Here is a 23997-nt window from a genome sequence, read left to right on the forward strand (position 1 = left end):
CCCAACCCAAAAAGTTTGGTTGATTAGTCTGTGGCATTCTGTTAAACTGTTGCTTATGGCGGTCTCTGTGAGCTTCTCAGCGACATTCAGCCAGCCAGGTATCCTGCCTGCAGTAGATGGAATGTGGCAATGGAACGCTGGCTGCGCGTGTCATAATAGGCTCTGAGCCTTTATATACCTGTGCACAGCAGCAGCCACCTTCAGTCTGCTGCTGGACAGCCAGCAGCAGCAGCAGCAGGAGAGGTATGTAATCAGGAGCCCTCCTGCTAAGGGTAGACAGCTGCTCGTTCCACCCCACCCCCCGCCTTAATTGGTTCTCCTCCCTTCCAACGGTGTTGAGGCGGGTGGGAACAGCAGGGGGTGAAGGTGCTGTGTTTAAAGAGGTGGAGTTATGCAGATCTAAAACGCGTGGATTGCAGCAGCAGCAAGCCGAAAAGTGCAGGCATGTAAGGGATCTAGAGGTTGACAACATGTCTTCTTAACGGGAGTCCAGGAGCTCATCTCCACAAATGGACTTTTCAGGATCCTTGGGTGGCTCCGTAGTTTGAAACCAATTCTGGTTATCGCTTCTCGGCCTTTTGGCTAAGATCAAGTGTAGTATCTGTTCTTATCAGTTTAATATCTGATACGTCCCCTATCTGGGGACCATATATTAAATGGATTTTTAGAACAGGGAGATGGAAAAAGAGCTTGCTCTGTCCACTCCACGCATTGACCTGGTATTGCAGTATCTCCAGGACCGGTGCACCCCTTCTTTAATGCAGTTTCTAAAATCAGAAAGAATTGAATTCAATGTTTTTTGTTCATTTTGCTTGTTTGTCGGATTTTGGGATGGACTCTTTGGCTTTGCTTTTCTTCTCCTCATTGGATTTTTCATGTTCAAAGTTGCAGAAGCCAGATTACAAGCTCATTTTGGTTCAACTTCAGCAACTGTGCATTGCATTGCCATGTAATGTGATGCAATGCTATCTTTCTAGCTCTCCCTTTTTACTTCCTTTTGGATAAACAGACATATTAGGCAAGCATTTTGGAGCTTTCACCTAAATAACTACAGGTGGTGAGATAAGCTGCACAATATAATTGACCTTTCAGTATATTGTTGCACACACACCATCTATTTAGCAAATGCCCTTGTTATCAGCAGCAGCCTTTTAAACTCACCTGAGCTAACAGGTATGTGCGCTGGTTACTCTGCTGCGCTTAAAATTTCTTTTTTGGTTTGCTACAATGCCTTTTCTGAAACGTTGTCTCCTTCTGCTGGAACACTGACTTCTTTCATTTAAAGCCTGCAGACTATAAAAGAGAACCCAACCCAAAAAGTTTGGTTGATTAGTCTGTGGCATTCTGTTAAACTGTTGCTTATGGCGGTCTCTGTGAGCTTCTCAGCGACATTCAGCCAGCCAGGTATCCTGCCTGCAGTAGATGGAATGTGGCAATGGAACGCTGGCTGCGCGTGTCATAATAGGCTCTGAGCCTTTATATACCTGTGCACAGCAGCAGCCACCTTCAGTCTGCTGCTGGACAGCCAGCAGCAGCAGCAGCAGGAGAGGTATGTAATCAGGAGCCCTCCTGCTAAGGGTAGACAGCTGCTCGTTCCACCCCACCCCCCGCCTTAATTGGTTCTCCTCCCTTCCAACGGTGTTGAGGCGGGTGGGAACAGCAGGGGGTGAAGGTGCTGTGTTTAAAGAGGTGGAGTTATGCAGATCTAAAACGCGTGGATTGCAGCAGCAGCAAGCCGAAAAGTGCAGGCATGTAAGGGATCTAGAGGTTGACAACATGTCTTCTTAACGGGAGTCCAGGAGCTCATCTCCACAAATGGACTTTTCAGGATCCTTGGGTGGCTCCGTAGTTTGAAACCAATTCTGGTTATCGCTTCTCGGCCTTTTGGCTAAGATCAAGTGCAGTGATCTAACGGTTGTTGCCTTGGTCTCGGCTAGGAGGTGCCTGGGGTACCCGGCTTGTTGGCCTTGGGGGATCGCTCTCTCTTAACGGAGGGAGCTTCACCCCCTTGCTGCTATTGGCAAGTCGGATTAGTCCCCAGGCAACGAGAGGCGATCACCCTTGTCACTACTTCGGTAGGGGGCAACTGTTCCCACACATAGCTGTGGGGACAACATTGTGGAAGGACTTGAAGATGGAGGACGTAATGAAGTGGAATTGCTTACGCTTTTCTGCGAAGATGGACTGTTTGTTGGAGGAAGAAGAAGTTCTGGATTTGCTGGAGGAATATGGAGCAGTAGAAAAGAACGATATCTTGTGCATGCAAGTGCTTAGGTACAAGAAGATGTATGATGTGACTTTACGCTTGGAGGAGAAATGTCTTCATTTCTTGAAGTGTTGGAATGGAGGGAAGGTTGGAGTGAAGCCACTTTTTTTGGGAAAACCAAGAACTGTGGTAGTAAGTATGGACGATCCTTTTGTGATAATGGAGGAAGTGCTGGAGTATTTAAAGAAGAAATGTGTGTTGGTAAAGTTCCAGAAGGACTATTTGAACAAAGTTGGAGTATGGAACGGAAAAAGACGATTTGTAGTATGGATGAAGAGAGAAGAAGAGTTGGTTATGGGAAAAATTGTGATAAATGGCAGGACTGGTTTCTGTTATATGGAAAAAGACAAGAAGAGTTTTGAAGAATGTAAAGAGGAGCAGAGAGAGTTGCAAGTAGTTAAAGAGAAAGAAGAAATTGTGAAAAAGAAGCAAGATTTGGTGAGAAGTAAAGACTCATTGTTAGAAGGAGTAAAGATTGAAGATTGTGCTGTGGGAGAAGAGGAGATGCAAGTAAAGCAGATATTTGTAAGGAGAGAACTAAAGGAAAATGATAAAGAAAAGAGACGTAAGTCGGAGGACAAGAAAGAAGAGAAAGTAACATGTGGAAGTGCTGAAGGTGAAAAGATTTTGTTGGAAGGTTTTTTGGATAGTGACTGGGATATGTGGGACAGGTCTTGGAGTAGGAAAAGACGTGGAAGGAAAAAAGCTTTGAGTTAATTGTTAATGTCTTGTAGGAAGGTTTTTTTGCTGATGTAAGATTGTTTTATGTTTGTTAAATTTATTAAGTATTATTATTAAATTTTGTTATAAAAAAAAAAAAAAAAGTTGAATTCGGATGATGAAGGCGTAGGCGACATTTTTGTTGTCCATGCATATGGAATTTAATTTATGTCGCGTCTTCTGACGCATTCAATTAAAAAAAAAATCTGTTCTTATCAGTTTAATATCTGATACGTCCCCTATCTGGGGACCATATATTAAATGGATTTTTAGAACAGGGAGATGGAAAAAGAGCTTGCTCTGTCCACTCCACGCATTGACCTGGTATTGCAGTATCTCCAGGACCGGTGCACCCCTTCTTTAATGCAGTTTCTAAAATCAGAAAGAATTGAATTCAATGTTTTTTGTTCATTTTGCTTGTTTGTCGGATTTTGGGATGGACTCTTTGGCTTTGCTTTTCTTCTCCTCATTGGATTTTTCATGTTCAAAGTTGCAGAAGCCAGATTACAAGCTCATTTTGGTTCAACTTCAGCAACTGTGCATTGCATTGCCATGTAATGTGATGCAATGCTATCTTTCTAGCTCTCCCTTTTTACTTCCTTTTGGATAAACAGACATATTAGGCAAGCATTTTGGAGCTTTCACCTAAATAACTACAGGTGGTGAGATAAGCTGCACAATATAATTGACCTTTCAGTATATTGTTGCACACACACCATCTATTTAGCAAATGCCCTTGTTATCAACAGCAGCCTTTTAAACTCACCTGAGCTAACAGGTATGTGCGCTGGTTACTCTGCTGCGCTTAAAATTTCTTTTTTGGTTTGCTACAATGCCTTTTCTGAAACGTTGTCTCCTTCTGCTGGAACACTGACTTCTTTCATTTAATGCCTGCAGACTATAAAAGAGAACCCAACCCAAAAAGTTTGGTTGATTAGTCTGTGGCATTCTGTTAAACTGTTGCTTATGGCGGTCTCTGTGAGCTTCTCAGCGACATTCAGCCAGCCAGGTATCCTGCCTGCAGTAGATGGAATGTGGCAATGGAACGCTGGCTGCGCGTGTCATAATAGGCTCTGAGCCTTTATATACCTGTGCACAGCAGCAGCCACCTTCAGTCTGCTGCTGGACAGCCAGCAGCAGCAGCAGCAGGAGAGGTATGTAATCAGGAGCCCTCCTGCTAAGGGTAGACAGCTGCTCGTTCCACCCCACCCCCCGCCTTAATTGGTTCTCCTCCCTTCCAACGGTGTTGAGGCGGGTGGGAACAGCAGGGGGTGAAGGTGCTGTGTTTAAAGAGGTGGAGTTATGCAGATCTAAAACGCGTGGATTGCAGCAGCAGCAAGCCGAAAAGTGCAGGCATGTAAGGGATCTAGAGGTTGACAACATGTCTTCTTAACGGGAGTCCAGGAGCTCATCTCCACAAATGGACTTTTCAGGATCCTTGGGTGGCTCCGTAGTTTGAAACCAATTCTGGTTATCGCTTCTCGGCCTTTTGGCTAAGATCAAGTGTAGTATCTGTTCTTATCAGTTTAATATCTGATACGTCCCCTATCTGGGGACCATATATTAAATGGATTTTTAGAACAGGGAGATGGAAAAAGAGCTTGCTCTGTCCACTCCACGCATTGACCTGGTATTGCAGTATCTCCAGGACCGGTGCACCCCTTCTTTAATGCAGTTTCTAAAATCAGAAAGAATTGAATTCAATGTTTTTTGTTCATTTTGCTTGTTTGTCGGATTTTGGGATGGACTCTTTGGCTTTGCTTTTCTTCTCCTCATTGGATTTTTCATGTTCAAAGTTGCAGAAGCCAGATTACAAGCTCATTTTGGTTCAACTTCAGCAACTGTGCATTGCATTGCCATGTAATGTGATGCAATGCTATCTTTCTAGCTCTCCCTTTTTACTTCCTTTTGGATAAACAGACATATTAGGCAAGCATTTTGGAGCTTTCACCTAAATAACTACAGGTGGTGAGATAAGCTGCACAATATAATTGACCTTTCAGTATATTGTTGCACACACACCATCTATTTAGCAAATGCCCTTGTTATCAACAGCAGCCTTTTAAACTCACCTGAGCTAACAGGTATGTGCGCTGGTTACTCTGCTGCGCTTAAAATTTCTTTTTTGGTTTGCTACAATGCCTTTTCTGAAACGTTGTCTCCTTCTGCTGGAACACTGACTTCTTTCATTTAATGCCTGCAGACTATAAAAGAGAACCCAACCCAAAAAGTTTGGTTGATTAGTCTGTGGCATTCTGTTAAACTGTTGCTTATGGCGGTCTCTGTGAGCTTCTCAGCGACATTCAGCCAGCCAGGTATCCTGCCTGCAGTAGATGGAATGTGGCAATGGAACGCTGGCTGCGCGTGTCATAATAGGCTCTGAGCCTTTATATACCTGTGCACAGCAGCAGCCACCTTCAGTCTGCTGCTGGACAGCCAGCAGCAGCAGCAGCAGGAGAGGTATGTAATCAGGAGCCCTCCTGCTAAGGGTAGACAGCTGCTCGTTCCACCCCACCCCCCGCCTTAATTGGTTCTCCTCCCTTCCAACGGTGTTGAGGCGGGTGGGAACAGCAGGGGGTGAAGGTGCTGTGTTTAAAGAGGTGGAGTTATGCAGATCTAAAACGCGTGGATTGCAGCAGCAGCAAGCCGAAAAGTGCAGGCACGTAAGGGATCTAGAGGTTGACAACATGTCTTCTTAACGGGAGTCCAGGAGCTCATCTCCACAAATGGACTTTTCAGGATCCTTGGGTGGCTCCGTAGTTTGAAACCAATTCTGGTTATCGCTTCTCGGCCTTTTGGCACGATCTATCAGGTTTACCTGTGTGGTCTTGCCTGTGAGGTGCTCTTGGTACCCTTTCTCTCGGCCTGGGGGGATCGTTCCTCTTCGGAGGGACTTAACCCCCCTGCTGCTATTGGGAGGAAGGATTAGTCCGGGAGCAACGGGAAGGGATCCCATGAAGGCTTGCGCCTTTCAGAGAGAAGAGTCGGTACGTTCCTGAGTGAAGGATGCCGGCAACGCTCACATATTCATCGGGTGATGCCCGGATGCGGAACACCGTGAGGATTGAAGTTGGAGCAGCATCGAGGATGGAGAAGAATTTGGACTACATCTGCCATAGGATTCTTCTTGGAGTACTGGAGTTTCGGCGGGAAGACATATTCTGCTTCCAGGACAACGAGTACAAGGGGACATACACCATCACCTTCAAGAGCCAGGGATGCTGTCAGCAACTCGTACAAAAGGTAAACGAGAAAAACTACTTAGATGAATTGGATGGACTAACCTTTTGTCTCTTGTATGCTTATGACGAGATCCCCATCGTGGTGCATTTCCCGAACCCCTTTGTGGAAGCTGCAGACATCTCGACCTACCTTACCCGCTATTGTGATGATCTGAGATACCTGGGTACTGTGAAGAACGCGGTAGGCTTCTGGTGCGGCAAGAGAAGGTATATGGCCCGTCTAAAGAGGGACCTTAGTGGAGTGGGAGGAATGCTACACCCTCCCTCAACCTTCGTAATCGGTAAGAGCAGAGGCTACTTATTTTATCCTGGAATGCCAGTATGTTGCAGGAACTGTGGACAAATGGGTCATACCCAAACGTCCTGCACGGGCAGGAAAGTAGACCGCTGCAATAATTGCAGCTGTTACGGACATTTAATGAAGGACTGTCCCGCTGGGAGGAAATGTAATCTCTGCGGTGAGGCGGGGCACATGTTCCGAGGATGCCCCAACAGGACCAGGACCAGGACCTACGCAGAAGCTGCATCTTCTGAAGCTGAGCCGATGCGCCCACCGGTCTTCACTGGCAGGCCGGCGTCGGAGGGCGGTTCGAAGGGCGAGAAGGCTGGGATGGAGCAGGGAGCCGGAGGCCCCTCTGGGGCGGCACCTGCATCGAAGTCCCTTAACGATGGGCGGACCTCGCATGGACCGGAGCGGGGGGGTCCTCCTTCTGGGAGGGTATCCTCCGTATCGATGGTTCCCGATACCGATCCTGTTGGGCTGGAGGGTGGTGCCCCTGTGCGGTTGGCTACAGGGGACCACGCAGCGATGGCCTCAGGATCTTCCAGGGCGATTAGCCAGCCAGATGAGGGGGCTTTGCTTCTAGGTGGCGAACATCAGGAAATCTGTGTTGCTGATCTTGTCCTGATGGACCAGTCTCCCCCCCTGGAGGAGGTGGAGGAAGAGGAGGACTGCACCAGTGACCTAGTGGAGTCTGCCCCGAAAAAGAGACGGAATGTCGAAGCCCCAGCGTCTCCTGGAATGTGGCTGGGAACCGTGACCTACGAGGGGGCAACCGCCGGCTCACAGAATATCGAGTCGTTTGGGTCCTCTAGCCCGGATGTCCTGGAGCAATTTGATATACAGGGCTTTGAGTCAGGTGTCCTCATGGAAGATCCACCACCCTGACCTATGAATGCCCACATTAAGACTTGTCTCACTGAATGTGAGGTCATTAAAGAGCCCAGTTCGTAGGGCTGCTCTATTCAAGTATTTAGAAACCACTGACTTTGACATATGTTTATTACAGGAATGCGGAATACAACATGCACTAAATTATAATGATATCAAGACAGATTGGAGACTGGGGCCCTCCATCTGGTCTGGCTCCAATGACAACAAGTCAGCGGGGGTGGGCTTCCTCTGTCGTGGGAGAAATATTACTATAAATGCTGTCACAGAAATAGTACCAGGCAGAGTGGTTTTAGTGCATTTTAAATTTAATGGTTTTACCCTACGTGTAATGAATATTTATGCTCCCCCTGATAAGCAAGAGAGAATTAATTTATTTGGGATATTGCCATTGTACTGTACTGGGTCATCTCCCCTGATCGTAGGGGGTGATTTTAATTGTCTTTGTGCTAGTGAACAACGAGCAGGGGGTGACCCTTTACGCAAATTGGATAAGTCATGTCATCTATTGAAAGATTTTATAACTGATTTTAAATTATGCGATGCGTGGAGGTCACTCCTGCCGACGGACCCTGGTTATACGTGGTCCGGAAGAGGGGTGTCCTCCAGGATCGATTTTATTTTCCTATCAGATGATTTTAACCCTGTAAAATGTGTTTTAACATCAAATATATTTTCTGACCATAAGGGCTTGGAGGTGCATCTAGAATATCGGGATGAACAGAGGGTCAACAGGGGCCTCTGGCGTCTAAGTACATACCTGCTGGAGGACCCTCTGATTCGACAAGACTTTGGTAAAGCCTATCAAGCCTGGCGGCGACAAAAACCTTCTGATGCCCCTATGGCAACCTGGTGGGAAAATTTGAAAAAAAAAGTCAGAATGTTTTTTATAAAAGCAGGGAGACGTAAAGCTAGAGAGAAAAAAAGATGTTTTAGTGATCTTAACACCAAACTACAAACACTTTTTAAATTCAAAGAGCTAGGGGTGGAGGTGGGAGATGATATTGCTAGCCTAAAAACTGAAATTCAGAACTGCATAGACACAAAGGGGAAAGAGATTATTTTTAACTCTAGAGTGCAGCACTTGGAGGAGGGGGAGAAGTGCTCTCGCTTCTTCTTCAAAAAAGTCATGGATAAAAGAGAAGTGATCACAAATCTAGAGGGTGAAACATCTATGCAGGGAATGTTGAATGCTACTTTTAACTTTTATAAGCATCTTTTTAGTAAAAAGTGTATAGATGAGTCCTTTTTATCTGATGCTCTTAATGATCTCGATTTTAAGTTAAATTTTACAGACCAGGAGTTTTTAGAACGCGATATTGTTTTAGAGGAATTATTTTATGTTTTTAAAAGTTTCTCTAAGGGTAAAGCACCTGGGTGTGACGGACTACCTGTAGAGTTTTACCTTACTTTTTGGGACATTTTAAAAGAGGACCTTTTTATGCTTTTTAAAGAAGTTTTTATTTGTGAACAGTTGCCATTTTCGTGGAGGAGAGGAGTGGTGTCTTTGATATATAAAAAAGGTGACCGCAGTACTCTAGCGAATTGGAGACCCATAACTCTCCTAAATGTTGATTACAAGGTACTTGCTAAGGTGGTTGCAGACCGGCTCAGGAGTGTCATTGCCAAACTAATCCAGCCTGAGCAGGTTTGTAGTGTACCAGGCAGAAGTATTTCAGAGGTTTTAAACGTATTAAGGGATGTAATTTGGTATTCCAGAGACCGGGGTCAAAATGTAGCTCTTTTAGCCCTAGATTTTGAAAAAGCTTTCGATAGAGTCTCTCATAGATTTCTTTTTAGAGTTTTAAAAAGAATGGGTATCCCTAATATGCTTTTAAATTGTATTAAGATTTTATATAAAAATTGTTTTAGTCAAATTTCTCTTAATGGCTTTTTAACAGATGGAGTTCCCCTTGAGTCCGGAGTGAAGCAGGGATGCCCCTTGTCGCCCATCCTGTTCATCTGCGCCATGGAGCCCCTGCTGAGCGCAATAAGGAAAGACAAAGTGATTAGAGGGGTTCCTGTTCCAGGCGGAGGTGGCAGTGATGTGAGAGTCTTTGGCTACATGGATGACGTGACGGTTGTGTGCGTGGACCCTGCTTCCCTCCGGAGGGCGGTGTTGCGCATTGATTTTTTTTCCCAGGCATCCGGTTTTAAACTTAATTTAAATAAATCTGAATGTCTGACTTTGGGATCCTGGGACACCGCCCAACTCCCGCAGCTCACTATAAAACGAGACAATGTAAAAATTCTTGGAGTTGTTTTTAACGAGGAGAATGTGGGAACTCAAAGCTGGGAGAATGTCATAGAAAAAATGTCAAAGAAAATATCATTTTGGGGTTTGAGGTCCCTAACAATGGAGGGGAAAATTTTAATTATAAAATCAGTGTTGTTACCCCTCATACTGTATATAGCTATGGTGTACCCCCCCTCTGATGTTTTAATTAAAAAAATGACTAGGATGATCTTTATGTTTTTATGGAACTCCAAAATGGAAAAATTAAGGCGAGAAATAATGAGGAAGAATAAAATGAAAGGCGGAAGGGATGTCCCCGATTTACATATTTATTTGCATTTAAATTATTTCTGCTTTTGTTTCAAACATTTTAATGGTAATAGTGCGCTAAGTTATTTTTTAAAATATACTTGTGGGATGATTTTTAAAAGATGGTTTAAGTTGTCGTTGAATTCCCCTGTTTTACTATGCCCCCCCAAACACCAAGCAATCTTAGAAAAGACTGTTCGATTTTATAGCCTTGGTGATTTTAATATGGACATTTTTAAAGACCGCAAGAAGCTTTTATCTTTTCTGAGGAGGAATGAAGATGTGACCCCCATAGTAAATTTCTCAGAAGAGAGATCGAAGCAAGTTTGGAAGAATGTCTTCGGGAAATTCTTAGCAAATGGACATAAGGACATCGCATGGATGGTGGTCCACCAGTGCCTCCCCACCAGAGAGTTTCAACACAGGAGAGGCCTGGTGGCCAGAGCAAAATGCCCCAGAGACTCATGTGTTTATGACGAAACCACCTTGCACCTTATGTGGAATTGCCCATTTGCACAGGAACTTTGGCACAAAGTTGGGATTCTTTTAAAATGGACTTGCGGTTTAAGAGATTTTAACCATGAATATGTTTTATATGGCCTTTTTAAATGTCCGACCCCTCAACAGTATTGTATATGTTGGTGTATGATTAACTGTTTTAAAGACACCCTTTGGAAGGCACGCAATATTTTACTTTTTAAACGTGATGCTATTTCTGTGAAGGATTGTCTTAAAATTGCTTTTAGCCAGATGTATATTTATTACTTGAGGGATGTCAAATGTATTGGGAGGAGGGATGCTAATCGTATATGGGGTTTTTATGGGTGGAATTCTGTGTTTTAATAATGTACTGTTTGTGTTGTTGTTTTTGATTGTAAACCATCTTTTACGCACTTAATAAAATATGTTGAAACCTGATCTGTTCTTATCAGTTTAATATCTGATACGTCCCCTATCTGGGGACCATATATTAAATGGATTTTTAGAACAGGGAGATGGAAAAAGAGCTTGCTCTGTCCACTCCATGCATTGACCTGGTATTGCAGTATCTCCAGGACCGGTGCACCCCTTCTTTAATGCAGTTTCTAAAATCAGAAAGAATTGAATTCAATGTTTTTTGTTCATTTTGCTTGTTTGTCGGATTTTGGGATGGACTCTTTGGCTTTGCTTTTCTTCTCCTCTTTGGATTTTTCATGTTCAAAGTTGCAGAAGCCAGATTACAAGCTCATTTTGGTTCAACTTCAGCAACTGTGCATTGCATTGCCATGTAATGTAATGAAATGCTATCTTTCTAGCTCTCCCTTTTTACTTCCTTTTGGATAAACAGACATATTAGGCAAGCATTTTGGAGCTTTCACCTAAATAACTACAGGTGGTGAGATAAGCTGCACAATATAATTGACCTTTCAGTATATTGTTGCACACACACCATCTATTTAGCAAATGCCCTTGTTATCAACAGCAGCCTTTTAAACTCACCTGAGCTAACAGGTATGTGCGCTGGTTACTCTGCTGCGCTTAAAATTTCTTTTTTGGTTTGCTACAATGCCTTTTCTGAAACGTTGTCTCCCTCTGCTGGAACACTGACTTCTTTCATTTAATGCCTGCAGACTATAAAAGAGAACCCAACCCAAAAAGTTTGGTTGATTAGTCTGTGGCATTCTGTTAAACTGTTGCTTATGGCGGTCTCTGTGAGCTTCTCAGCGACATTCAGCCAGCCAGGTATCCTGCCTGCAGTAGATGGAATGTGGCAATGGAACGCTGGCTGCGCGTGTCATAATAGGCTCTGAGCCTTTATATACCTGTGCACAGCAGCAGCCACCTTCAGTCTGCTGCTGGACAGCCAGCAGCAGCAGCAGCAGCAGGAGAGGTATGTAATCAGCAGCCCTCCTGCTAAGGGTAGACAGCTGCTCGTTCCACCCCACCCCCCGCCTTAATTGGTTCTCCTCCCTTCCAACGGTGTTGAGGCGGGTGGGAACAGCAGGGGGTGAAGGTGCTGTGTTTAAAGAGGTGGAGTTATGCAGATCTAAAACGCGTGGATTGCAGCAGCAGCAAGCCGAAAAGTGCAGGCATGTAAGGGATCTAGAGGTTGACAACATGTCTTCTTAACGGGAGTCCAGGAGCTCATCTCCACAAATGGACTTTTCAGGATCCTTGGGTGGCTCCGTAGTTTGAAACCAATTCTGGTTATCGCTTCTCGGCCTTTTGGCTAAGATCAAGTGTAGTATCTGTTCTTATCAGTTTAATATCTGATACGTCCCCTATCTGGGGATCATATATTAAATGGATTTTTAGAACAGGGAGATGGAAAAAGAGCTTGCTCTGTCCACTCCACGCATTGACCTGGTATTGCAGTATCTCCAGGACCGGTGCACCCCTTCTTTAATGCAGTTTCTAAAATCAGAAAGAATTGAATTCAATGTTTTTTGTTCATTTTGCTTGTTTGTCGGATTTTGGGATGGACTCTTTGGCTTTGCTTTTCTTCTCCTCATTGGATTTTTCATGTTCAAAGTTGCAGAAGCCAGATTACAAGCTCATTTTGGTTCAACTTCAGCAACTGTGCATTGCATTGCCATGTAATGTAATGAAATGCTATCTTTCTAGCTCTCCCTTTTTACTTCCTTTTGGATAAACAGACATATTAGGCAAGCATTTTGGAGCTTTCACCTAAATAACTACAGGTGGTGAGATAAGCTGCACAATATAATTGACCTTTCAGTATATTGTTGCACACACACCATCTATTTAGCAAATGCCCTTGTTATCAACAGCAGCCTTTTAAACTCACCTGAGCTAACAGGTATGTGCGCTGGTTACTCTGCTGCGCTTAAAATTTCTTTTTTGGTTTGCTACAATGCCTTTTCTGAAACGTTGTCTCCCTCTGCTGGAACACTGACTTCTTTCATTTAATGCCTGCAGACTATAAAAGAGAACCCAACCCAAAAAGTTTGGTTGATTAGTCTGTGGCATTCTGTTAAACTGTTGCTTATGGCGGTCTCTGTGAGCTTCTCAGCGACATTCAGCCAGCCAGGTATCCTGCCTGCAGTAGATGGAATGTGGCAATGGAACGCTGGCTGCGCGTGTCATAATAGGCTCTGAGCCTTTATATACCTGTGCACAGCAGCAGCCACCTTCAGTCTGCTGCTGGACAGCCAGCAGCAGCAGCAGCAGCAGGAGAGGTATGTAATCAGCAGCCCTCCTGCTAAGGGTAGACAGCTGCTCGTTCCACCCCACCCCCCGCCTTAATTGGTTCTCCTCCCTTCCAACGGTGTTGAGGCGGGTGGGAACAGCAGGGGGTGAAGGTGCTGTGTTTAAAGAGGTGGAGTTATGCAGATCTAAAACGCGTGGATTGCAGCAGCAGCAAGCCGAAAAGTGCAGGCATGTAAGGGATCTAGAGGTTGACAACATGTCTTCTTAACGGGAGTCCAGGAGCTCATCTCCACAAATGGACTTTTCAGGATCCTTGGGTGGCTCCGTAGTTTGAAACCAATTCTGGTTATCGCTTCTCGGCCTTTTGGCTAAGATCAAGTGTAGTATCTGTTCTTATCAGTTTAATATCTGATACGTCCCCTATCTGGGGACCATATATTAAATGGATTTTTAGAACAGGGAGATGGAAAAAGAGCTTGCTCTGTCCACTCCACGCATTGACCTGGTATTGCAGTATCTCCAGGACCGGTGCACCCCTTCTTTAATGCAGTTTCTAAAATCAGAAAGAATTGAATTCAATGTTTTTTGTTCATTTTGCTTGTTTGTCGGATTTTGGGATGGACTCTTTGGCTTTGCTTTTCTTCTCCTCATTGGATTTTTCATGTTCAAAGTTGCAGAAGCCAGATTACAAGCTCATTTTGGTTCAACTTCAGCAACTGTGCATTGCATTGCCATGTAATGTAATGAAATGCTATCTTTCTAGCTCTCCCTTTTTACTTCCTTTTGGATAAACAGACATATTAGGCAAGCATTTTGGAGCTTTCACCTAAATAACTACAGGTGGTGAGATAAGCTGCACAATATAATTGACCTTTCAGTATATTGTTGCACACACACCATCTATTTAGCAAATGCCCTTGTTATCAACAGCAGCCTTTTAAACTCACCTGAGCTAACAGGTATGTGCGCTGGTTACTCTGCTGCGCTTAAAATTTCTTTTTTGGTTTGCTACAATGCCTTTTCTGAAACGTTGTCTCCCTCTGCTGGAACACTGACTTCTTTCATTTAATGCCTGCAGACTATAAAAGAGAACCCAACCCAAAAAGTTTGGTTGATTAGTCTGTGGCATTCTGTTAAACTGTTGCTTATGGCGGTCTCTGTGAGCTTCTCAGCGACATTCAGCCAGCCAGGTATCCTGCCTGCAGTAGATGGAATGTGGCAATGGAACGCTGGCTGCGCGTGTCATAATAGGCTCTGAGCCTTTATATACCTGTGCACAGCAGCAGCCACCTTCAGTCTGCTGCTGGACAGCCAGCAGCAGCAGCAGCAGGAGAGGTATGTAATCAGCAGCCCTCCTGCTAAGAGTAGACAGCTGCTCGTTCCACCCCACCCCCCGCCTTAATTGGTTCTCCTCCCTTCCAACGGTGTTGAGGCGGGTGGGAACAGCAGGGGGTGAAGGTGCTGTGTTTAAAGAGGTGGAGTTATGCAGATCTAAAACGCGTGGATTGCAGCAGCAGCTAGCCGAAAAGTGCAGGCATGTAAGGGATCTAGAGGTTGACAACATGTCTTCTTAACGGGAGTCCAGGAGCTCATCTCCACAAATGGACTTTTCAGGATCCTTGGGTGGCTCCGTAGTTTGAAACCAATTCTGGTTATCGCTTCTCGGCCTTTTGGCAAGATCAGTGGTGGTTTTCTGCTGCTGGTGTTGTTTGGAGGGCAGTTGTGACTGAGGTTCCCCCTTGTGGGGCCCTAGTGTGCGATTGAGCGGCGATTGTGTTTATCTGCTGTAAAAATGGTGGAGAAAACACGTGGATTAGAGGACTCGGTCCATCTGAAGGTGGCTGCAGGTCATGAAGGAGAAATCGGTTTGGACCAAGTTTGCGTTGATGTCTTGAAGAACATTAATGGCTTGAAGGTAACGGATGTATTGGCACTGCAGGATTTTCAGAAACAAGGAATTTATGATATCACTTTTGTTTCTTTGAGTATTTGCCAGAGAGTCTACATGGAGTTGGTACGAATGAAGGAAGAAAAGGAATTGAAATGCCTAGAGTTTATTGCACTGGAACCTCTGTTCCAGCAGACATATAAGTATGTGGTTGTGCACATGTATAACCCTAAAGTTCCGGATGAGACTGTTTCCAATTTTTTAGCTCGGTATTGTAGTGAGGTTAAATTTTTGGGAAGAATGAAGAACAAATACAATTATCTAAATGGCAAGAGGAGATATGTTGTAAAACTGAGACCGGATGATAGAGCTATTGGGGGTGCCAAGAGCATTCCTGCACAGTTTTCTATCGGAGGAGAAAGGGGATTTTGTTTTTATAATGGACAGATGGAATATTGTAGGAAGTGTCATGAGTTTGGACATGTTCAGAAAGATTGTCCAGTGCAAGGTGATGTTTGTAGAGGTTGTGGGAAATCTGGGCATGTTGCAAGTGGTTGCCCAATGAATAAGGTGTGTGATTTGTGTGGACATGCAGATCACCTTGCAAGGAAATGTAGATTGTGGGCTCAGATTCCTAGGTCACAGGTGGACGCTGAAGAGAAGCAGAAGAAGACTCGGCAGGAAAGTGGGGAGGAGGGCGAAGGCTCAGACTCAGAGGGGGAAAGCCAAAAACAAGATGGTGGTAGGGGAAGAGACCATGCGGTGCCCAAGATGGAGGAAAAGGGGCGGAGCCAGAAGAAAGTTGGTTTGAGGGAGGGGCTGGAAGTAATAAACAAAGTAGCTGATGTGCATGGCCCGGGTGATGGGATGGATTTGTCTAATATGGCGGAGTCAGTGAATCCTGTTTTGGGAAGAGATGGGGGTGAGGAAATGGAGGTTTTGGAGGAGGAGGATTCTGATTCGGATGGAACTATAACCCCTCAGCAGCGTGATAGGGTTAACAGTGATTGGAGTGAAAATGAGGAGGAAGATGATGGCAAGGAGGAGAGTTATGCCTCCGTGATTAAAAGAAGTAAGGTGGAGGGGTGTTGGTCTGGGGGGCAGGAAGATCCAGTCTCCCTAAGACCAGGTTATTCTAACAGGGACTCGAGTTCTGAGTCGCCTGATATACGTAGAAAAGTGGGTGGCAGGAGTGGGTTTTCTCCTGGTTCATGATGGATCGGGTATGGTGGAGATTTTTTCCTGTTGTTATGATGGCGTTGTGTGTTGCTTCTCTGAATGTACGAGGGATTGGTTCTGCTTGTAGGAGAGCAGGGATACTGGAGTACATTGAGAGTGTGAATGCAGATATTGTCTGTCTGCAGGAATGTGTAATTAAATCTGCCCCGCATGAGAGTGAGTGGAATAAGGGGCAATCTTTTTGGTCCCCATGCTCAGAAAACAGGAATGAAGGGGTGGGCATTTTACTGTGTAATTCCAGTCTAAAGGTTTTAGAGTTTAAAGTAATCATACCTGGGAGATGTTTGTTTTTATTAGTGGATTTTTTAGGTCAGCGGGTACGGGTTTTTAATGTTTATGCCCCTGCTGATAAACAAGCAAGAGTTGGGTTTTTGGAGTCTCTAAAGTTGTTTTTACCAGGCAGAGACTTCACTATAGTGGCTGGAGATTTTAATTGTGTCAGATCCGCAAAAGATCGTAAGAGCTCTACGGAAGGTAGGACTGATGTTACGTCTAATATTTTAAATCAGATTGTGCAGGATTTACGCTACACGGATGCTGGTCTGATGGTTGGGCCAAGTGATAAGTTCACATACATATCAGATAGTGGACGTAGTGTTTCCCGAATTGACTATGTTTTTATGTCTGAAGGGATTAAGGTGGCCAAGTGCAACCACGTGATGACGACTTTTTCTGACCACAAGATGATAGTGGTAGATCTGTGTATAGCTGAGTCCCTGGCTTTTGGAAAGGGACTCTGGAAGCTGAACGTAAGCCTGCTGGAAGAGGAGAGTGTTAAGGTTGGTTTTAATAAAGTGTTTTTGTCTTGTGTGTCTGAACAGCACCTTTTTAAAGATTTGCTAGAGTGGTGGGACTGGGCTAAGGAGAAATTTGCATGTTATTTTAAAGGGGTGTGTTTTAGGAGAGCGAAAGCCAAAAGGGATCATGATGCTGCTGTTATTTCAAAATTGGAAGTACTCCATAAGTTTAAGAGAGCGGGGATGGAGGTGGATAAAGAGATTGCAGATTTGAAGGACGAACTGAAGAAGATACTTATTGAAAAAGGGAAGACTATTATGTTTAAGGCAAAAATAAAGCACATGGAGGAAAATGAGCAATGTTCGAGATACTTTTTTAAAAAATGTTTTAAACCTAAAGGGGTTTTTAAGTCTGTTTTTTCTCCTGCAGGGGAGGTATCTGGGGATGAGATGATTGGCAGTATTCTTTCCTTTTATGAAACACTCTTCTCTAACGATAGTAGAGCCAGTGATGCGGAAATTAATGATTATTGCAAAGTATTAACTAATAATATTCCTGAGGAGAAAATTGGGTTTTTAAGTGAGGAGGTTGGGAAAGATGAAATTAGACGGGCAGTGGATGGCTTGGCGAAAGGCAAGACGCCAGGCTGTGATGGTCTTCCTGCTGAATTTTATGTTAGATTTTGGGATATTATAGGTGTGGAGTTTTCCCGGGTGGTGCAATATGGTTTTACTCATGGGATTTTATCGGTTTCTATGCGTAGGGGGATTGTTACGCTGATTCATAAGAAAGGGGACATGAGGGATATTAAAAATTGGAGGCCCATAACATTGTTAAACAGTGATTACAAAATTATTTCTAAAATTGTGGCTGGTAGACTGGCAGATGTGATAGGTGATATGGTGGGGGAGTATCAGGCATGTGCAGTGCCTGGTAGGAAAATTTCAGATAATTTGCTGCTTCTAAGAGACTTAATTTATCAGGCTAATTTGAATAAGAATGCTCTTTTGTTACAGTCGGTGGACCTGGAGAAAGCCTTTGATAAAATATCACATAGATTTTTGTTCTCTGCTTTAAGTCACCTTGGTGTTCCGGATAAATTATTGATGGTCATTAAGAGTTTTTATTGTGGGGTCAGTAGCCAGATTTTAGTTAATGGGCATGTGAGTTCCAGTTTTAATATTTTATCGGGAGTTAGGCAGGGTTGTCCCCTGTCACCAATTCTTTTTATCTGTGTGGTGGAGGCCCTTTTAAAAAGTGTGCAAGTGGACAAGTGTGTGGCTGGTGTTTTTATTCCTGGGGGATCCGGGGGTCCAGTCAAGTCTTTAAGTTATATGGATGATATTGTTTTTACTTGTGGTTCACAGGCGGATCTCAATAGAGTGAATTTGCACGTAAGGATTTTTTGTTGTGTGGCTGGTATGGCGGTGAATTGGGGAAAGTGCCAGCTTTGTAACTTTGGGAGGCAGGTTGAGGTTAACGTGGCAGGAGTGGAGAGTAGGGAGGAAATTGAGGTTCTTGGTGTCATCTTTGAGAAGGAACTGAAAGGGAAAAGCAGCCTGAAGATTCTAGAAGACAAAATGGATCAGAAGTTGAACTTTTGGAAACTAAGGAACCTGTCGCTGAGAGGGAAAGTGCTGGTAATCAAGTCTGTGATTCTCCCGCTTCTGCTGTACACTGCTTTGATTTTCCCACCTGCTGTGCTTTGGACAAAGAGAGTGACAAGGAAACTGTTTGTGTTTTTTTGGGGATCCAAAATGGAGAAACTAAGAAGAGGAATGGTTATGTGTTCTGTGGAAAATGGGGGTTGTGATTTTCCTAACATTGACTTATTTTTAAGAATGCATTATTTTTTGAACATTTATAAATTATCCCAGTGCAATAACAGGACTGCGGACATGTGCAAATATTTAGCAGGACGGCTTTTCCAGAAATGGAGCTGGTGTGAGAAGGATTTAAGAAAACCAGTTTCGTTTGTGATACCGTTTTTTTATGTGGTGCTTAGGTCCTTCTATGATCAAAATGGGATAAGCTCCATGGTTAGACCGGACAAAAAACTGATTGTCTCAGGTATTAAGAAGAAGGAGATGTTATGTGATGTGCCGTTTTGTAATAATGCACAGTCTGGACAGGTGTGGAAGCTTTTTTTCATGCGTGGAATCAGCAACAGACAGAAGGATGTAACCTGGATGGCGTTGCATGGATGCTTGCCAACAAGGGCTTTTTTGAATGACCGGGGGATAAAGGTTCAAGAACTATGTCCTAGGGAAGGTTGCAATAAGGTGGAAACAATACAGCATATTTTTTGGGACTGTTTTTTTGCTAAAAAAGTTTTTACCTTGTTGTCACGTATGTTTGTTGCTTTAGTTGGTTTTCATTGTTTCGATTTTGAAAGGATTTTAATAGGTCAAGATTTTAAGTACTCGCAAAGGAAGCGGGCAAGCTGGATTATTTTTGTCATATATAAAGAGGTTTTATGGGACGTTCGGAATTTGGTGATTTTTAAAAAGATTGTTTTTTCCCCCATGGAATGCAGAAAGATTTTTCTTGCTAGACTGTTTTATGCCTATTTATTGGATAAAAAGAAGTATGGTGAGACAGGAGCAGAAGCACTCTGGAACTTTTCACATTGGACTTCTTACAGTAAGTAACAGTTAATTGCAGGGTTGTGTTTTTTGGGATTTTGTTTTTGTTTTTCCGAATGATGATTTGAGAACCCGTTATGTGAATATGCGCTATGATGCATAAATTAATGTGGGTCTTAATCTGAGGAAAAAAAAAAAAAAAAAAAATCTGTTCTTATCAGTTTAATATCTGATACGTCCCCTATCTGGGGATCATATATTAAATGGATTTTTAGAACAGGGAGATGGAAAAAGAGCTTGCTCTGTCCACTCCACGCATTGACCTGGTATTGCAGTATCTCCAGGACCGGTGCACCCCTTCTTTAATGCAGTTTCTAAAATCAGAAAGAATTGAATTCAATGTTTTTTGTTCATTTTGCTTGTTTGTCGGATTTTGGGATGGACTCTTTGGCTTTGCTTTTCTTCTCCTCATTGGATTTTTCATGTTCAAAGTTGCAGAAGCCAGATTACAAGCTCATTTTGGTTCAACTTCAGCAACTGTGCATTGCATTGCCATGTAATGTAATGAAATGCTATCTTTCTAGCTCTCCCTTTTTACTTCCTTTTGGATAAACAGACATATTAGGCAAGCATTTTGGAGCTTTCACCTAAATAACTACAGGTGGTGAGATAAGCTGCACAATATAATTGATCTTTCAGTATATTGTTGCACACACACCATCTATTTAGCAAATGCCCTTGTTATCAACAGCAGCCTTTTAAACTCACCTGAGCTAACAGGTATGTGTGCTGGTTACTCTGCTGCGCTTAAAATTTCTTTTTTGGTTTGCTACAATGCCTTTTCTGAAACGTTGTCTCCCTCTGCTGGAACACTGACTTCTTTCATTTAATGCCTGCAGACTATAAAAGAGAACCCAACCCAAAAAGTTTGGTTGATTAGTCTGTGGCATTCTGTTAAACTGTTGCTTATGGCGGTCTCTGTGAGCTTCTCAGCGACATTCAGCCAGCCAGGTATCCTGCCTGCAGTAGATGGAATGTGGCAATGGAACGCTGGCTGCGCGTGTCATAATAGGCTCTGAGCCTTTATATACCTGTGCACAGCAGCAGCCACCTTCAGTCTGCTGCTGGACAGCCAGCAGCAGCAGCAGCAGCAGGAGAGGTATGTAATCAGCAGCCCTCCTGCTAAGGGTAGACAGCTGCTCGTTCCACCCCACCCCCCGCCTTAATTGGTTCTCCTCCCTTCCAACGGTGTTGAGGCGGGTGGGAACAGCAGGGGGTGAAGGTGCTGTGTTTAAAGAGGTGGAGTTATGCAGATCTAAAACGCGTGGATTGCAGCAGCAGCAAGCCGAAAAGTGCAGGCATGTAAGGGATCTAGAGGTTGACAACATGTCTTCTTAACGGGAGTCCAGGAGCTCATCTCCACAAATGGACTTTTCAGGATCCTTGGGTGGCTCCGTAGTTTGAAACCAATTCTGGTTATCGCTTCTCGGCCTTTTGGCTAAGATCAAGTGTAGTATCTGTTCTTATCAGTTTAATATCTGATACGTCCCCTATCTGGGGACCATATATTAAATGGATTTTTAGAACAGGGAGATGGAAAAAGAGCTTGCTCTGTCCACTCCACGCATTGACCTGGTATTGCAGTATCTCCAGGACCGGTGCACCCCTTCTTTAATGCAGTTTCTAAAATCAGAAAGAATTGAATTCAATGTTTTTTGTTCATTTTGCTTGTTTGTCGGATTTTGGGATGGACTCTTTGGCTTTGCTTTTCTTCTCCTCATTGGATTTTTCATGTTCAAAGTTGCAGAAGCCAGATTACAAGCTCATTTTGGTTCAACTTCAGCAACTGTGCATTGCATTGCCATGTAATGTAATGAAATGCTATCTTTCTAGCTCTCCCTTTTTACTTCCTTTTGGATAAACAGACATATTAGGCAAGCATTTTGGAGCTTTCACCTAAATAACTACAGGTGGTGAGATAAGCTGCACAATATAATTGACCTTTCAGTATATTGTTGCACACACACCATCTATTTAGCAAATGCCCTTGTTATCAACAGCAGCCTTTTAAACTCACCTGAGCTAACAGGTATGTGCGCTGGTTACTCTGCTGCGCTTAAAATTTCTTTTTTGGTTTGCTACAATGCCTTTTCTGAAACGTTGTCTCCCTCTGCTGGAACACTGACTTCTTTCATTTAATGCCTGCAGACTATAAAAGAGAACCCAACCCAAAAAGTTTGGTTGATTAGTCTGTGGCATTCTGTTAAACTGTTGCTTATGGCGGTCTCTGTGAGCTTCTCAGCGACATTCAGCCAGCCAGGTATCCTGCCTGCAGTAGATGGAATGTGGCAATGGAACGCTGGCTGCGCGTGTCATAATAGGCTCTGAGCCTTTATATACCTGCGCACAGCAGCAGCCACCTTCAGTCTGCTGCTGGACAGCCAGCAGCAGCAGCAGCAGCAGGAGAGGTATGTAATCAGCAGCCCTCCTGCTAAGGGTAGACAGCTGCTCGTTCCACCCCACCCCCCGCCTTAATTGGTTCTCCTCCCTTCCAACGGTGTTGAGGCGGGTGGGAACAGCAGGGGGTGAAGGTGCTGTGTTTAAAGAGGTGGAGTTATGCAGATCTAAAACGCGTGGATTGCAGCAGCAGCAAGCCGAAAAGTGCAGGCATGTAAGGGATCTAGAGGTTGACAACATGTCTTCTTAACGGGAGTCCAGGAGCTCATCTCCACAAATGGACTTTTCAGGATCCTTGGGTGGCTCCGTAGTTTGAAACCAATTCTGGTTATCGCTTCTCGGCCTTTTGGCTAAGATCAAGTGTAGTATCTGTTCTTATCAGTTTAATATCTGATACGTCCCCTATCTGGGGACCATATATTAAATGGATTTTTAGAACAGGGAGATGGAAAAAGAGCTTGCTCTGTCCACTCCACGCATTGACCTGGTATTGCAGTATCTCCAGGACTGGTGCACCCCTTCTTTAATGCAGTTTCTAAAATCAGAAAGAATTGAATTCAATGTTTTTTGTTCATTTTGCTTGTTTGTCGGATTTTGGGATGGACTCTTTGGCTTTGCTTTTCTTCTCCTCATTGGATTTTTCATGTTCAAAGTTGCAGAAGCCAGATTACAAGCTCATTTTGGTTCAACTTCAGCAACTGTGCATTGCATTGCCATGTAATGTAATGAAATGCTATCTTTCTAGCTCTCCCTTTTTACTTCCTTTTGGATAAACAGACATATTAGGCAAGCATTTTGGAGCTTTCACCTAAATAACTACAGGTGGTGAGATAAGCTGCACAATATAATTGACCTTTCAGTATATTGTTGCACACACACCATCTATTTAGCAAATGCCCTTGTTATCAACAGCAGCCTTTTAAACTCACCTGAGCTAACAGGTATGTGCGCTGGTTACTCTGCTGCGCTTAAAATTTCTTTTTTGGTTTGCTACAATGCCTTTTCTGAAACGTTGTCTCCCTCTGCTGGAACACTGACTTCTTTCATTTAATGCCTGCAGACTATAAAAGAGAACCCAACCCAAAAAGTTTGGTTGATTAGTCTGTGGCATTCTGTTAAACTGTTGCTTATGGCGGTCTCTGTGAGCTTCTCAGCGACATTCAGCCAGCCAGGTATCCTGCCTGCAGTAGATGGAATGTGGCAATGGAACGCTGGCTGCGCGTGTCATAATAGGCTCTGAGCCTTTATATACCTGTGCACAGCAGCAGCCACCTTCAGTCTGCTGCTGGACAGCCAGCAGCAGCAGCAGGAGAGGTATGTAATCAGCAGCCCTCCTGCTAAGGGTAGACAGCTGCTCGTTCCACCCCACCCCCCGCCTTAATTGGTTCTCCTCCCTTCCAACGGTGTTGAGGCGGGTGGGAACAGCAGGGGGTGAAGGTGCTGTGTTTAAAGAGGTGGAGTTATGCAGATCTAAAACGCGTGGATTGCAGCAGCAGCAAGCCGAAAAGTGCAGGCATGTAAGGGATCTAGAGGTTGACAACATGTCTTCTTAACGGGAGTCCAGGAGCTCATCTCCACAAATGGACTTTTCAGGATCCTTGGGTGGCTCCGTAGTTTGAAACCAATTCTGGTTATCGCTTCTCGGCCTTTTGGCTAAGATCAAGTGTAGTATCTGTTCTTATCAGTTTAATATCTGATACGTCCCCTATCTGGGGACCATATATTAAATGGATTTTTAGAACAGGGAGATGGAAAAAGAGCTTGCTCTGTCCACTCCACGCATTGACCTGGTATTGCAGTATCTCCAGGACCGGTGCACCCCTTCTTTAATGCAGTTTCTAAAATCAGAAAGAATTGAATTCAATGTTTTTTGTTCATTTTGCTTGTTTGTCGGATTTTGGGATGGACTCTTTGGCTTTGCTTTTCTTCTCCTCATTGGATTTTTCATGTTCAAAGTTGCAGAAGCCAGATTACAAGCTCATTTTGGTTCAACTTC

General features: G+C 43.9%; 9 non-coding genes and 1 pseudogene across 9 annotated transcripts; all 10 read left to right on the forward strand.

Moving 5' to 3' along the window:
• The first annotated feature begins 562 nt into the window (after window positions 1-562).
• On the forward strand, window positions 563-753 carry LOC141202967 (U2 spliceosomal RNA). Its single transcript, XR_012274112.1, has one exon. It is a non-coding gene; the product is annotated as a U2 spliceosomal RNA (small nuclear RNA).
• Window positions 754-3150: 2397 nt separating this feature from the next.
• Window positions 3151-3344, forward strand: LOC141202527 (U2 spliceosomal RNA). Its single transcript, XR_012273796.1, has one exon. It is a non-coding gene; the product is annotated as a U2 spliceosomal RNA (small nuclear RNA).
• Window positions 3345-4459: 1115 nt separating this feature from the next.
• LOC141202968 (U2 spliceosomal RNA) lies at window positions 4460-4650 on the forward strand. Its single transcript, XR_012274113.1, has one exon. It is a non-coding gene; the product is annotated as a U2 spliceosomal RNA (small nuclear RNA).
• A 6175-nt stretch (window positions 4651-10825) lies between these two features.
• Window positions 10826-11015, forward strand: LOC141202565 (U2 spliceosomal RNA). The gene has a single exon (XR_012273818.1). It is a non-coding gene; the product is annotated as a U2 spliceosomal RNA (small nuclear RNA).
• A 1118-nt stretch (window positions 11016-12133) lies between these two features.
• Window positions 12134-12324, forward strand: LOC141202286 (U2 spliceosomal RNA). The gene has a single exon (XR_012273564.1). It is a non-coding gene; the product is annotated as a U2 spliceosomal RNA (small nuclear RNA).
• A 1118-nt stretch (window positions 12325-13442) lies between these two features.
• Window positions 13443-13633, forward strand: LOC141202969 (U2 spliceosomal RNA). The gene has a single exon (XR_012274114.1). It is a non-coding gene; the product is annotated as a U2 spliceosomal RNA (small nuclear RNA).
• A 6070-nt stretch (window positions 13634-19703) lies between these two features.
• On the forward strand, window positions 19704-19904 carry LOC141202660 (U2 spliceosomal RNA; annotated as a pseudogene).
• A 1118-nt stretch (window positions 19905-21022) lies between these two features.
• LOC141202970 (U2 spliceosomal RNA) lies at window positions 21023-21213 on the forward strand. The gene has a single exon (XR_012274115.1). It is a non-coding gene; the product is annotated as a U2 spliceosomal RNA (small nuclear RNA).
• A 1118-nt stretch (window positions 21214-22331) lies between these two features.
• Window positions 22332-22522, forward strand: LOC141202248 (U2 spliceosomal RNA). Its single transcript, XR_012273527.1, has one exon. It is a non-coding gene; the product is annotated as a U2 spliceosomal RNA (small nuclear RNA).
• Window positions 22523-23634: 1112 nt separating this feature from the next.
• On the forward strand, window positions 23635-23825 carry LOC141202971 (U2 spliceosomal RNA). Its single transcript, XR_012274116.1, has one exon. It is a non-coding gene; the product is annotated as a U2 spliceosomal RNA (small nuclear RNA).
• The last annotated feature ends 172 nt before the right edge of the window (window positions 23826-23997 follow it).

Source organism: Phyllobates terribilis, unplaced genomic scaffold (assembly GCF_046119375.1).
Source record: "Phyllobates terribilis strain yellow unplaced genomic scaffold, ASM4611937v1 Scaffold_123__1_contigs__length_5148117, whole genome shotgun sequence".
Lineage (NCBI taxonomy): Eukaryota > Metazoa > Chordata > Amphibia > Anura > Dendrobatidae > Phyllobates > Phyllobates terribilis.